At 38.1% G+C, this 12,056-nt stretch overlaps 1 protein-coding gene across 1 annotated transcript in view; it reads left to right on the top strand.

Annotated features, from left to right (window-relative positions):
- Positions 1-4,975: 4,975 nt before the first annotated feature.
- The window catches only part of PRRC1 (proline rich coiled-coil 1), a 43,091-nt gene continuing 36,010 nt past the window's right edge, over positions 4,976-12,056 (top strand). The window contains exons 1-2 of the mRNA XM_051994538.1: positions 4,976-5,152; positions 5,673-5,757. The gene's annotated coding sequence lies outside the window, so the exon portion shown is untranslated. The remainder of the gene's footprint in view (positions 5,153-5,672; positions 5,758-12,056) is intronic.

Raw genomic sequence — 12,056 nt, 5'->3', positions numbered from 1 at the left:
TTTGTTGCAGTAGGAAACCAGAAACAGAGTGTGTACATATCAACTGGGGATTGACTGAAAAAATTGAAATATATAAATATAATGTAATATTATTGTTACATAAGAAATTATGTAAGACATAAATTCAAACAACTTAGGAATACTTGTTTGAATTAATGAATAGTAATGTGAACAGAATCAAGAGTATTATTTATATCATTATAATATTGTAAAGGAAAACAACTTTGAAAAAACTTTAAAACTTTTATCATTACAATGAGCATACTTTTCATTTCTTGACAGAGAAATGTAGACTATAGGTAGAATTTTTTCAGACGTGGCCAATAAGTACACTTGTTTTTCTTACATATACTGTCTTGTTATAAGGAAAAGTTTTGGGGGTTTTTGAGGGGGCAGATTGTAGGGAAATAGGTATTAGAAAAAGTGATAATGATGACAATGCTAAGAAACAGGAAGGAAATAGCATCAATGAAGCATTTAAAGAGATTCCCTGAAAAGAGCCAGAGATCAAAAAGAAAACATATAGGAATCCAGGAAGATGATAGAATAGGTCAAAAAATTCCAAGCTTTCCAGAATCCTCCCTCAATCAAGACAAAAATAGCACCTCAGAATGATCCTCCTAGGACAAGAGATGAAGATCTGAAAAAAGATTAAAGACCAGAGATTTGGCTCCTGTGAAGTGTAAACACCTTCAGGTTTGCTCTGCTGAAACAGCAAGCTGGAAGTCCTGGGGCTAGCTGCATGGGAAGGTCCTCAGCCCCAGCCACAGGCATTTTCACCTCCTGGGCAGGGTAGCTTTTGAGCAGGGAAAATTGAGGGAACTGCTGCTTCTAAGGATGGTAGGCCCGGCTGCACTGCCAAGACATGCACAGGGGTCAAATCCCAGTAAACTGTTTTGGCAGATGGGCTAAACAGGTTGAGAGTAAAAGGGTCTCAAATCCTATGGTAAGGTGTGTGTAGGGGGGTGTCCTACTCAAAGCAGAGATGCAAAAAGTATGGATCAATTCTCTGCTGCTTGTGCCAATTGTGGCCTAACAACCAACATCAAGAAAACACAGGTCCTGTGTGTGCATGAATGTTTGTGGCAGGTCTCTTTGTAGTGGCCAGAAACTGGAAAGTGGTGGATGTCCATCAATTGGAGAATGGCTGAATAAATTATGGAATATGAATGTTATGAAATATTATGGAATATTATTGTTCGATAAGAAATGACCAGCAGGATGATTTCAGAAAGGCCTGGAGAGACTTACATGAACTGACGCTGAGTGAAATGAGCAGGACGAGGAGATCATTATATACTTCAACAACAATACTATATGAGGATCAATTCTGATGGACATGGCCCTCTCTAGCAATGAGATCAACCAAATCAGTTCCAATAGAGCTGTAATGAACTGAACTAGCTATGCCAAGCGAAAGAACTTTGGGAGATGACTATGAACCATTACAAAGAATTCCCAATTCCAAAAACAATATTTTTGTCTGCCTGAATTTTTGATTTCCTTCACAAGCTAATAGTATACTATTTCAAAGATTCTTTTTGTACAGCAAAATAACTGTTAAGACATGTACGCTTATTTTGTATTTAATTTATACTTTAATATATTTAACATGTATTGGTCTACCTGCCATTGTGGGGAGGGGATGGAGGGAAGGGAGGGAAAAATTGGAACAAAAGGTTTGGCAATTGTCAATACTGTAAAATTACCCAGCATATAACTTGTAAATAAAAAGCTATAATAAAAAAAAATCATTAAAAAAAAAAAAAAAGAAAGAAAACACAGGTCCTCCATCAGCCAGTAGTGGACCATCCATATGTGGAAGCATCAATTACAGTAAATGATGAAGTTTTAAATGCTATGGATAAGTTCACTTACCTTGGCAGTATACTTTCCAGGGATGTCCACATTGATAATGAGATTTATACACACATTGTCAAAGCTAGCTCAGTGTTTGGAAAGCTCCAAAGCAAAGTGTGGGAGAGCAGAAGCATATTAGATTATTAAACTGAAGGTTTACAACCTTCATATTGTGCTGACCTCATTGTTGTATGCCTGTAAACCAGACAGTATTCCAGCACCATGCTAGGAAACAGAATCATTTCCATTTGAATTGTCTTAGGAAGATTCTGAAGATCACTTGGCAGTTTAAGATATCAGACACAGAGGTCTCTTCTTGAACTAAATTGCCAAGCATTCCAATTCTACTGTAGAGAGCACAACTCTATTGGGCTGACCATATTGTTCAAATGCCAAACGTACTTTTGCCAAAAAAATTATTTTATGGAGAACTCACATAGGGTAAGTATTCACAAAGTGGTCAGAAAAAGCAGTACAAGGACATTCTGAAGATATCTCTCAAAAACTAAAATACGTATGTCATAGGAGACATTGACACAGGACTGCCCAGCATGGTGGGCCCTGATCTTTGCATAAGAGACATGTCTAAGGCCTGATCCTACTTCTAGTATAAATTATCAATCAGTGCTTACAGGGTTTGAACAATCCTTTTATTTTATCATTTTACTACTCATATTCTAGTACCTTCAATAGAAGCATTTCTCTAGCAGTCCAGAGGTTAAAAATAAATAAATGGCTACTGGCAAGAAGCAGTTAGCATGGAAATTCCCTGAAGTCTTAGGAAATGGCCTCAGCAAAATCTCAAAAAAAACTTTTATATTTCTCTAGAGCAGAGGACCTCCTGCTGAGACCCAGATCAATACTCCTGGAGACAAAGTTAACCCTAACTGTACTACCATAACTTAGTTGTTTGCAATAGTTCTGGCTGTGGTATATTTATTGAAAACTGGGAGACTGAGCAGTGTATTAACCCACACTTCTCCAGTACCTCCAGACCCACAAAAAGGATGTTTTATACTTCTCAATTTTAACTAATATACCTATTTGCTATAGATGTTATAGGCAGTGATATCTTTATTGGGTTATTAGGATCTTAGACTGAATAACAGAATCAAAAGTGTAAAATAGGTGTGAACAATTCCCAGATATACTATTGATTCAATCAGTCCATTATTCAATAATTATTCATAAGGAAGTTGAGGTCAAACAATGCTCAATTTGCAAGGAATGAAATGCTTCTAGTAACTGGATGAAATCTTATGACAAAATATATTAGAATTTTTTGAAAGAATTAGAGACTTCTCTGCAATTAATCAGAAAAAAAAGATTCCAGCAACTGCTTTGGCAGTTGAGTTATGGGAATATTTTGAGGAACAGGACCCTTGCATGTTACCCTACAACTTTCTGGGGTTGGAGAAATTACTCCAGAATTTCACTATTCTTCTCACATCCCTTTCTCTACAGACCATGCCATTGGAGATACTAAATCAAAAATAAACAGTACATTCAGCTGAATAATGAAAGGAAATACACACAATATTCTGAGGAAAGGTAGATTCAGAGAACTTTCTTCCTGACAGAGAGAAGCAAAACTTTAGGAATCTCTGAGGAATCTGATCTTCAGGGCTCAGCAGAGAGAATTTCATAGACTTCAGAAATGGAAAAATGGACTTTTCATTAGACCAGGAACTGGTTGAGTCACCTCTTTGTCACATGGTGTTCTCTAAGCTTAAACCTACTTTTCCCTGAATTTTGTATGTACTTGTAATATTGTATTCCAGACATTTATTTTTATTCTACAGTATCAATAAATGCTCCTTTTTAAGAGCTAATTGACTTAGCTGCCTAATTGATAGCAATTGATAACTGGAATAAAGCAATTAATTGTCTTTTAGATTCTGAATCTGCCAAAGTAAAATGAGACTTGAAAAGAAATGGAGAATAGAGGAAAGAAATTAGTGCTTATATTTATATATGGAAAAGTTTCTATTTGTTGGTATTTGTCAAATTCAGAATTACAAAAATTCTTTCCTCATCTCTGACAGCTTTCTTCAACTCCCCCTTTCAAGCAGCTTTGGCAGTCCTTAATCTTAGTGCCTTCTCTCTGAGATGACTCCCAGTTTTTAAAAATTAATTTATTTTTAATATACATTGCTTTATGAATCATTATTGGGAGAGATAAATCAGAGCAACGGGGAAAAACAGAAAAAAAAAAAAGTGAACATAGCATGTGCTGATTTACATTCAATTTCATGGTTCTTTTTTTTTTGGATGCAGATGTCATTTTCTATCCAGTCTATTGGGATTGCCTTGGAGAAGACTCCTAGTTTTTCATATATATATATATATGGATAGCACACAGCCTGTTGTCTAACCCATCAGACTTTATCCCTAGAATCTGACGCATATTAGGTGTTTAAATATTACTTGATTGATAATTGTATATAGTTAAATGAATACTATTCTGGAGTCAAGAGACAGTTCGGTGGTGCAGAGAATACAGAGTTTTGACAAATTGAGTTAAAATCCTTGGGGAAATCACTCGACTCCGTTTACCTCAGTTTCCTTATCTGTAAAATGATTTAGAGAAGGAAATGATAAACCATTCCAGTATCTTTACCAAGAACACCGCAAATGGGGTCATGAGGAGTCCGATGAAATTGAACCACCACAACCTGGAGTCAGAGCGGCTCAAATACCCACAACCTCATATTCTCGTCTGTAATAGGAAGAGTTCTTTATAGCTCTCATTTGTGATCCAAATTCAAGTTGCTTCAGAGATTCTGAAGACGGGTTACACGCACAGATGCATTTTGAGGTCTGAGTGAGACCCTGCTGGAGGAAATGAAATGAATGAAGTTATTTACATAGACTCTAAAGAGAAGAGCCTTGCAGATGCCCCGGACCTCTCTTAAGATTTAAGATCTGAAGTTGCTACACTTCGGGTGACCCGGGCCCTGGCTTCCCGGGGCTGCCACGTCCGGCAGTTCCGAGCGCGGCTCCACCGGCAGCTCGGAGCTCCCCCGGCAGCTCGGAGCTCCCCGAGCCAGGCGAGGCGCGGATTGGAGCATTGCGAGAGAGGAAGGGCCGGGAGGGCTTACGTGGCAGGCAACGCGTCACTGCCGCCGGCCATTTTGGAGGCAGAGGAGGCTTTTTCTGGGTGCCAACTCTGGACCAGGGGCATCCTGGGCGTTTGGCTGGGCCCTCGGCTCTGCCCGCCGACCTTCCCCTCCATTGACAGCTGGTACCCTCCCCTCAAGGCCGCCGTTCACCCGCACTGTCTCCACCCTAGGTGAGCCTCTGTGGGGCTGACGGAACTTCTACTCCCACTTAAGCCCCCGGGGGCGGGGTGGGGTTTGTCTGGAGTCCCCGTCTCCGGGCTTGTGGGGACTCTTCCTAGCTGTGTGGCTGGCTTGGGGGGAGGGGGCGTCATAGCGGGGTGCAAGGCGCCAGGGCAGAGAAGCTTGGGAAGGATCGGGGAGCGTTTGAAAATGGAGCCTCCATGGGGCCTAAAGTTAATGAGTGACTTGTTTGAGGATGTGGGGAGGGAAGGAGGGAGGGAATCGGTGCTGGAGACGTGGCAGAAGTGTTGAGCAGTGGCGCTGAGTTTGTGCCAGCTTGCTCTCTGGGAAATAAGTTACGGGGCTATTTATATGGGGGACTCAAGTTAAGTAAGATACGGAGGAGGGGAATTGGATCCTCAGTCATCGCCCACCTCCTACCCCTCGGACCCTTAGTCCAGCTGGAGTCTTCCCTCCCAAGGGTTTCCACGAGGATCTCACCGGAATACGGATTTCCTTCTTTCCGTGCAGGTAGCACCTTTGCTGCAGTTCACAGTCTTCGGGAGAAGACTAAATTACAGAGAGATTAAGTGACTTGACCAACATCACACAGCTTGTAAGTACCAGAGTTGGGACTTAGATCAATGAAAAGCTTTTATTAAGTGTTTTCCTCTTAGGCATTTGCATGCAATTTAATTAGAAAGGGCTCCATTGATTTCTCAGATTGTTTTCCAGACTTATATTTTATGTGTTCTGGAATGGTACTATAACATCTTGGGTAACCCCTAGATTTGAGATCAGCTTTTTGCCCTGTAATTTTGTTTTTGATTTTCAGTTCTCTCAGAGAAATTTAAAGGACAACCCATTTATATCCCATTGGAAAGAAACATTATTGTATATAAGGCCTTTAAGATTTTTCAAATCTTTTTGTATAAATCTTCATGTTTTGTTGATTCATTTACTCGATAAGCTTTAATTAAGTGGCTGTTGTAAATTAGACACTATGCAAAGTACAAATTCAAAAGTGAAATAACCCTTGCCCCATAAAACATGCAAAATTAATTGTTAAGGACCATGCCTAAGTGAAGGGGCAGGCCAATTCTCCAAGATCCTCCACAGCTTTACTAACACAGGTGTTGCTTGGGGACTGGGAATGAGATAAATTGGAGGCAAGAGGCAAGAGGATAGACAACACAACTGCCTCTCAGTCTCCTCTTATCATCATCCTCCTCTCACCTGAAGAGATCTCCCGCAGCCTCTGGCAGGTGGCTCCTATAACATCCAGCAGCCACTAGCAGCTTGGTCCTGTATCAAGTAATTGGGGAGACAGTAGTAGCAGCGGAAATAATCAAGAAAGGTTTCTTGTAGAAAACTTGAGCTTAAACTTAAAGGAAACCAGTCAGTCAGTCTTGAAGCATTTATTTAGAGCTTACTATAGTAGCATTGTACTAAGGAGATACAAAGAAAAAGAAAAAAAAAGTTCCTGCCCATGAGGATCTTGAATTCTAATGGAGAAGACATCATGAAAACAACTGTGTACAAGATACACTGGAAATAACATAGAAAAGTCAATAGAACTAAGAGGGATTAGAAAAGGCTTCTTACAGAAATTAGGACTTCAGCTAGTACTTGAAGGAAACCAGGGAAGCCATAATGGAGAGATGAGATGGGAAAATATTACAGGCATGGGAAACAGCTAAAGAAAATCCCTGAAGCTAAGAGATGTCTTATTCAAAGAACAGCACTGTATTGAAGAATACATGGTAGGGGATGGATGGGCAATGGATTTGGGAGGGGGATATAAGGTGTAAAACCACACTGGTTGGTGGAGACTAGGTTAAGAAGGTTGAATGCCAAACAAGATTTTGTATTTGATTCTAGACATAATATGGAATCACTGGAATTTGAGTAGATGGTGAGAAGGTGGGCCCAGAGCTTTAGGTAGCTAAATGGAGGAGAGTCGGTCAGGCAGACCATCTAATAGACTGTTGCAGTAATGAGAAGATGAGACCCTATAATAGGATGGTAGTAATATCAGAAAAGCTTGTCTGAGAGATTTAATAGGCCTTGGCACTACCTTCCAACTGTGAAAGAAAGAAAGAAAGATGGTGAAAAGGCATGAGGACAGGAGACTTGAGTGTCTGGCAAGTAGGCTCATTACAGCTGAATTGTAAGGTTCTAAGGGAAGGAAAATGGCCTGAAAAGGTGGAAAGGGACCAGGTTAGGAAAGTTTTAAAAGCCAAAGAGAAGATTTTATATTTGATTCTATTGGTCTTAGGGAAATAGTGAATCTTATTGAACACCTTTAATCACCTTTACAGCTGAAGACACTATGTCAGTGTGTGTGAGGGCTTGAGCTATTATAGTAACTATGTGAATGGAGGGAAAGAAGGTAAGGCTAGAAATGATAAGGTTTGACAGTGGATTGGTGAGAGTGAGGAGTTAGGGATGCCATCAAAATGACCTTGGTAACTGAGGGTAGTGCTCTTGACTAATAAAAAAATTAAGAAATAAAGATTGGGGTGGAAAAGTAAGTTTGAGAATGTTATGGGGCTTCTGGTTTGAGATGTCCAAAAGGCAATTGATGATGAGGACCTTTAGTTTGGGAGAGAAACCAGGATATAAAATGATCTGTTCAGAGATTAAAGTTGAATTTACAGGAAGCTGCTAAAATTAGCAGGTGAGGTATAGAGAGAAAAAAGAAGAGGGCCCAGAGCCCAGGACAAAGATTTGGAGGGATGCTCATGGTTAATGTGCATGACATGAAAGAAGAAAGCAAAAGAGACTGAGGAGAGCTAAGAGCAAACAGTATCATGACAGCTGAGAAAGAAAGAATCCTGGTGTTACTGAAAAAGTATACAGAAAGGTCTTGAAGAATGAATGCTGAGAAAACGTAATTAGATTTTGAAATTAAAGTCATTGGTAACTTTGGACATGGCAGTTTCAGTGGAATGATGCAGAGATCCAAATTGTAGAGGTTTTAAAAATGAGAGGAAGTGGAGGCACCTATTGTGGGTGACTATCTCAGAGTTTAGTGGAGAAAGGGCACACAAATGTATAGCAGAGATAATTAGATGAAATGAAGGTTTGCTATACATGGGTGAGATGATGTTTGTAGACAGCATTTAAGCATCCAATAAAACACTCTCTCCTGAAAACAGGAGAGAGTGGGAATGGTAGTGAGGGCTTTCTGCTACAGAAAATGGAAGTTAATGAGATCATCTTCTCATGTAAAATAGGAGTGAATGAGGAAATTGTGAGGAAAGATGGGTGAATTATGTGAGATGAGTTAGAAATGGAAATTCTGTGTGAATGGATTCTGTAATGGGCTGAGAAGATTTTCCCTTAAACTGAATTCCTGACTCCGGCTGATTTTAAATACACAGTCATCACAGGATTCTTTCTTTTTTTCCCCCCCAGTGAAAGTGGGAAGGTAAAAAAAAAGTGCCAGAAGAGTTCATATTTGCTCCCAAGGAGCCACTGGAATTTATTGGCTGGGAATCTTTTGGCATTAGAGGAATAATTCTGGTAGCTGTGTAAATAGGAAAAGATTTGAGATAAGGAGATCAATCAGGAAATTATTGTGTAGTCCATAAAGATATAGTAAGAGCTGTGTGAGATAGAGGAGACCTATGGGGGAGAGGTTGTAGAGATTAAAAACTACATTTAGCAACAGATTGTGTGGCATCAAGGTTGATCCTGAGTTTGTAAAATCTGTGTGATAGAAATGATGGTTGTGCCTTTGACAGAAACAGGGAAGTTTAAAAGAAGGGAGATATTTGGAATGGGAAATTGCAATGATAATAGATTGTTTGTAGTGTCTAATGGTAATTGGAGATCAGAAGAGACACTAAGTCATGATATACAGGTCTTTGATTTATCTATTTAGAGAAGATAAACTCTTGCAACCTGATAAGTAACCAGATGACAAGATGTAAAGAGAACAGAACTGGACAGAGCCTTGGGCTACTTTCAGCTTTACAAGAGCAGCATCTGAATAGAGATCCATCTAAGAAACATTAGTCAAGTACTATGGAGAGCCTGAAAAATATGAAGGCTGCAAGAAGTTTTACCAGGTTTTGTTTTGCAATTAAGAGATCACTGGTGCCATCTAAGGGAGGGGGTGGAAAGAAGGGAAGGAGAAAAAAAAAGTTGGAACACAAGGTTTTACAAAGGTCAATGTTAAAAACTCTGCATGTATTTTGAAAATAAAAAGCTTTTCAAAAAATCTTTCCAAAAAGATACAAAAGATTGATTAAAAAGAGAGAGAAAGAGAGAGAAAAAGATCACTGGTAACCATAGAGAGTAGTTTCAATTAAATATTGAGGTCAGAAGCCAGATTGCAAACACTTGAGAAGTCAGTAAAAGAAGAGGAAAGGCAATAACCACCTTTTCCTCACAATTTGTCTGAGAAAGAAGAGAAATATAGGATGATTGAAGTTTGTAGAGAGAATTCCGAGGTAAATGGTCTTTATTGGAGGAGAGAAGTTTTGGAACTGAAAGGCATGGAGAATCAATCAGTAAGTGATTGCCTTACTACAATGAGGGTGCAGTTGAGATTATGTAACAAGTTTGTAGTAGACTAGGTAGTTTAGTTGTTGCTTTCCTCCGGATTTGTTTCAGCAGCATGTGAATTAAGGAGGCACATGGTGGAATTAATTCATAGTTGGGAATATACCAAGGATTGAGCAATACTAGGACAGGAGATCAAGAATAGAGTAGTGTGAAGTAGATATTGTTAACTAAAAGGTCTAGACTGGAAAGAGAAGATGAAGCCAGAGCAGGATAGGTATAGGAACATGCTAAGAAAGAAATATAAGGAGGAGAGAGTGTGATCTGAATTTGGACTCAGAAATTTTGATCCTAGTCTTAACTCAATTTAGCAGCTCTGCCACTTTAGACTTGCTGAGCCCTAGTTTCCTTATTTGTACTATGAGGATAATAATATTTAGGCTACTTAACTCAAATTATTGCTTTAAGGATCAGAGGAGATAATTATAAAGTGTTTTGTGATCCTTAAAGTGCTATATGAATGATATAGTAAATGAATACTCTTACTCAGTACTTTACAGAATACTCCTTATTCAGTACCTTACAGAAATCCATGGTTTCATCCCCATGTAGAGAGCCACTTAAAAAATTGATTTGGATTTGTAAACTGAGGAACAGTGAAGTGTTAAAGATAAGTTTGAGAACCTTGATGAGTAGGATAGTGTTATCCTTAGCAGGGCTGAGGAATTTCATGAAAAAGAGTGTTTTAGAGGAAAATAATTGTAAGAAACAAAAATGAGAAAGGAATTGAATAGACATAAAAATTTAAGTAACAAGAATTTATTAAGCACCTACTAGATGCCAAGCATTATGCTCATTGCTGAAAATACAAAGTTTTAGGAGTGGTCTTGACTGAGGCCAGTTTCCTGATGGTTTATATTTGATGTTGGAATGACTGGCTTATAAGTCATTGAGCACTTAAGGGAGATTTACCAGCTTTATAAAAAGACTATTCTGTAAGGATACTCCAACACTTAACTTGGATAAACCCAGCCTTCTTTTCCTCCACAAGGAAACTGAAAACTTGTCGGGGTGCTGAGGCTGAGTGTTGACTAGCTAGGTCTGAATAATTCCACAAAAGTAGGTAGGCCTTTTTTATTAATTAACAATAAAGAGTTTGGGCTCTTGGACTCATTGATGATCTAGCAGTGATTCCATGAATAAAATAGTGTTCCATCCCTAAAGTAATTTTTTTGGCACAAAAATTATCTTAATAGTCACTGTATAGCTGTGTTTCAAACTTAGCATTATTTTCTGAAAATTTTTGTTTTATAGATTTTTAGTTTTGTAATGCTGATGAAGGGGGTAAAATTTGCTGGTAATTCATTTTACAACATCTCAAGTAAGACAGGTTATCATTCCCATTTTACAGATGAGAAATAGGCCAGAGAGGCAAAATGATTTTGCCCAAAGTTAGAGGTAGGAAGTGGCAAATTTAGTCTGTGAATTCATGTGTTCAGACTCCAAGGCCAGTGGTCTTTATATTGAAATATGTTTTCCATATCACTGATGAAAGGCAAGAAAAATATTTTGATGTCTTGTGGAGGTGATACAAATAGTGTTACCTTTATTTAATAATAATAATAACCAGATTTATATAACCCTTTAAATTTTGCAGAACACTTTACTTATGGTGGCTCATTTGAACCTACCAACTCTTTATTCATATCTAATTTATTTTATCTTGACATCGCTGAAAGAGGAAGGCACCCTCATTTTATATATTAGGAATCTAAAACCTACTTAATGAGTTAGTAGAATTGAACTAGGACTCAAGTCTCCAATTTCTTCATCTTCTGTTGCACTAAAGCATCCCTATTTCCACCCTTTGTTGAATATTATTTATAAAAACTATATATGGGTAAGCACTATTTTCTTCCAGCTTTCATATATTACTGTTTTAATATGATTATCTTGTTAATAATTAATACAAATTTATGACTTTTAATCTCTAAGAATCATTTTATACATCAGATCTCAGATTATTAAACTTCTAAAGATCTATTAGAAAGTAGCTGTGGTTTATGGTTTATACTTTTGGTAGTAATTTTATGAATTTACTGTTTTATATTTAGCAGGGTTAGTGTCTTTATTTGTCTTTATTACTCCCTTTTCTTTGAAATATTTTATAGTCTTGTCTTTTTTTTAACATCGGTCTAATTTTCCACTGATTTTTCTCCTTACCCCTTTACAGTTCTCACTTGTAACAAGTCTAATTATGCAAAGTAAATCAACACATTGGTCTTTATGAAAATGTGTGTTTTATTTTTCAACATTAGTCTCCATTTATTGCTAGAAGCCAAAGGCTTTCTTTACTGTTAAGTCTTCTGAGGTCCTTATGAATCACTGTATCTATTAATGTTT

The sequence above is a fragment of the Antechinus flavipes genome, chromosome 1 (genome assembly GCF_016432865.1).
Source record: "Antechinus flavipes isolate AdamAnt ecotype Samford, QLD, Australia chromosome 1, AdamAnt_v2, whole genome shotgun sequence".
NCBI lineage: Eukaryota > Metazoa > Chordata > Mammalia > Dasyuromorphia > Dasyuridae > Antechinus > Antechinus flavipes.
Note: the sequence above shows the minus strand (reverse complement) of the source record. Positions and strands in the feature narration are given on the sequence as shown.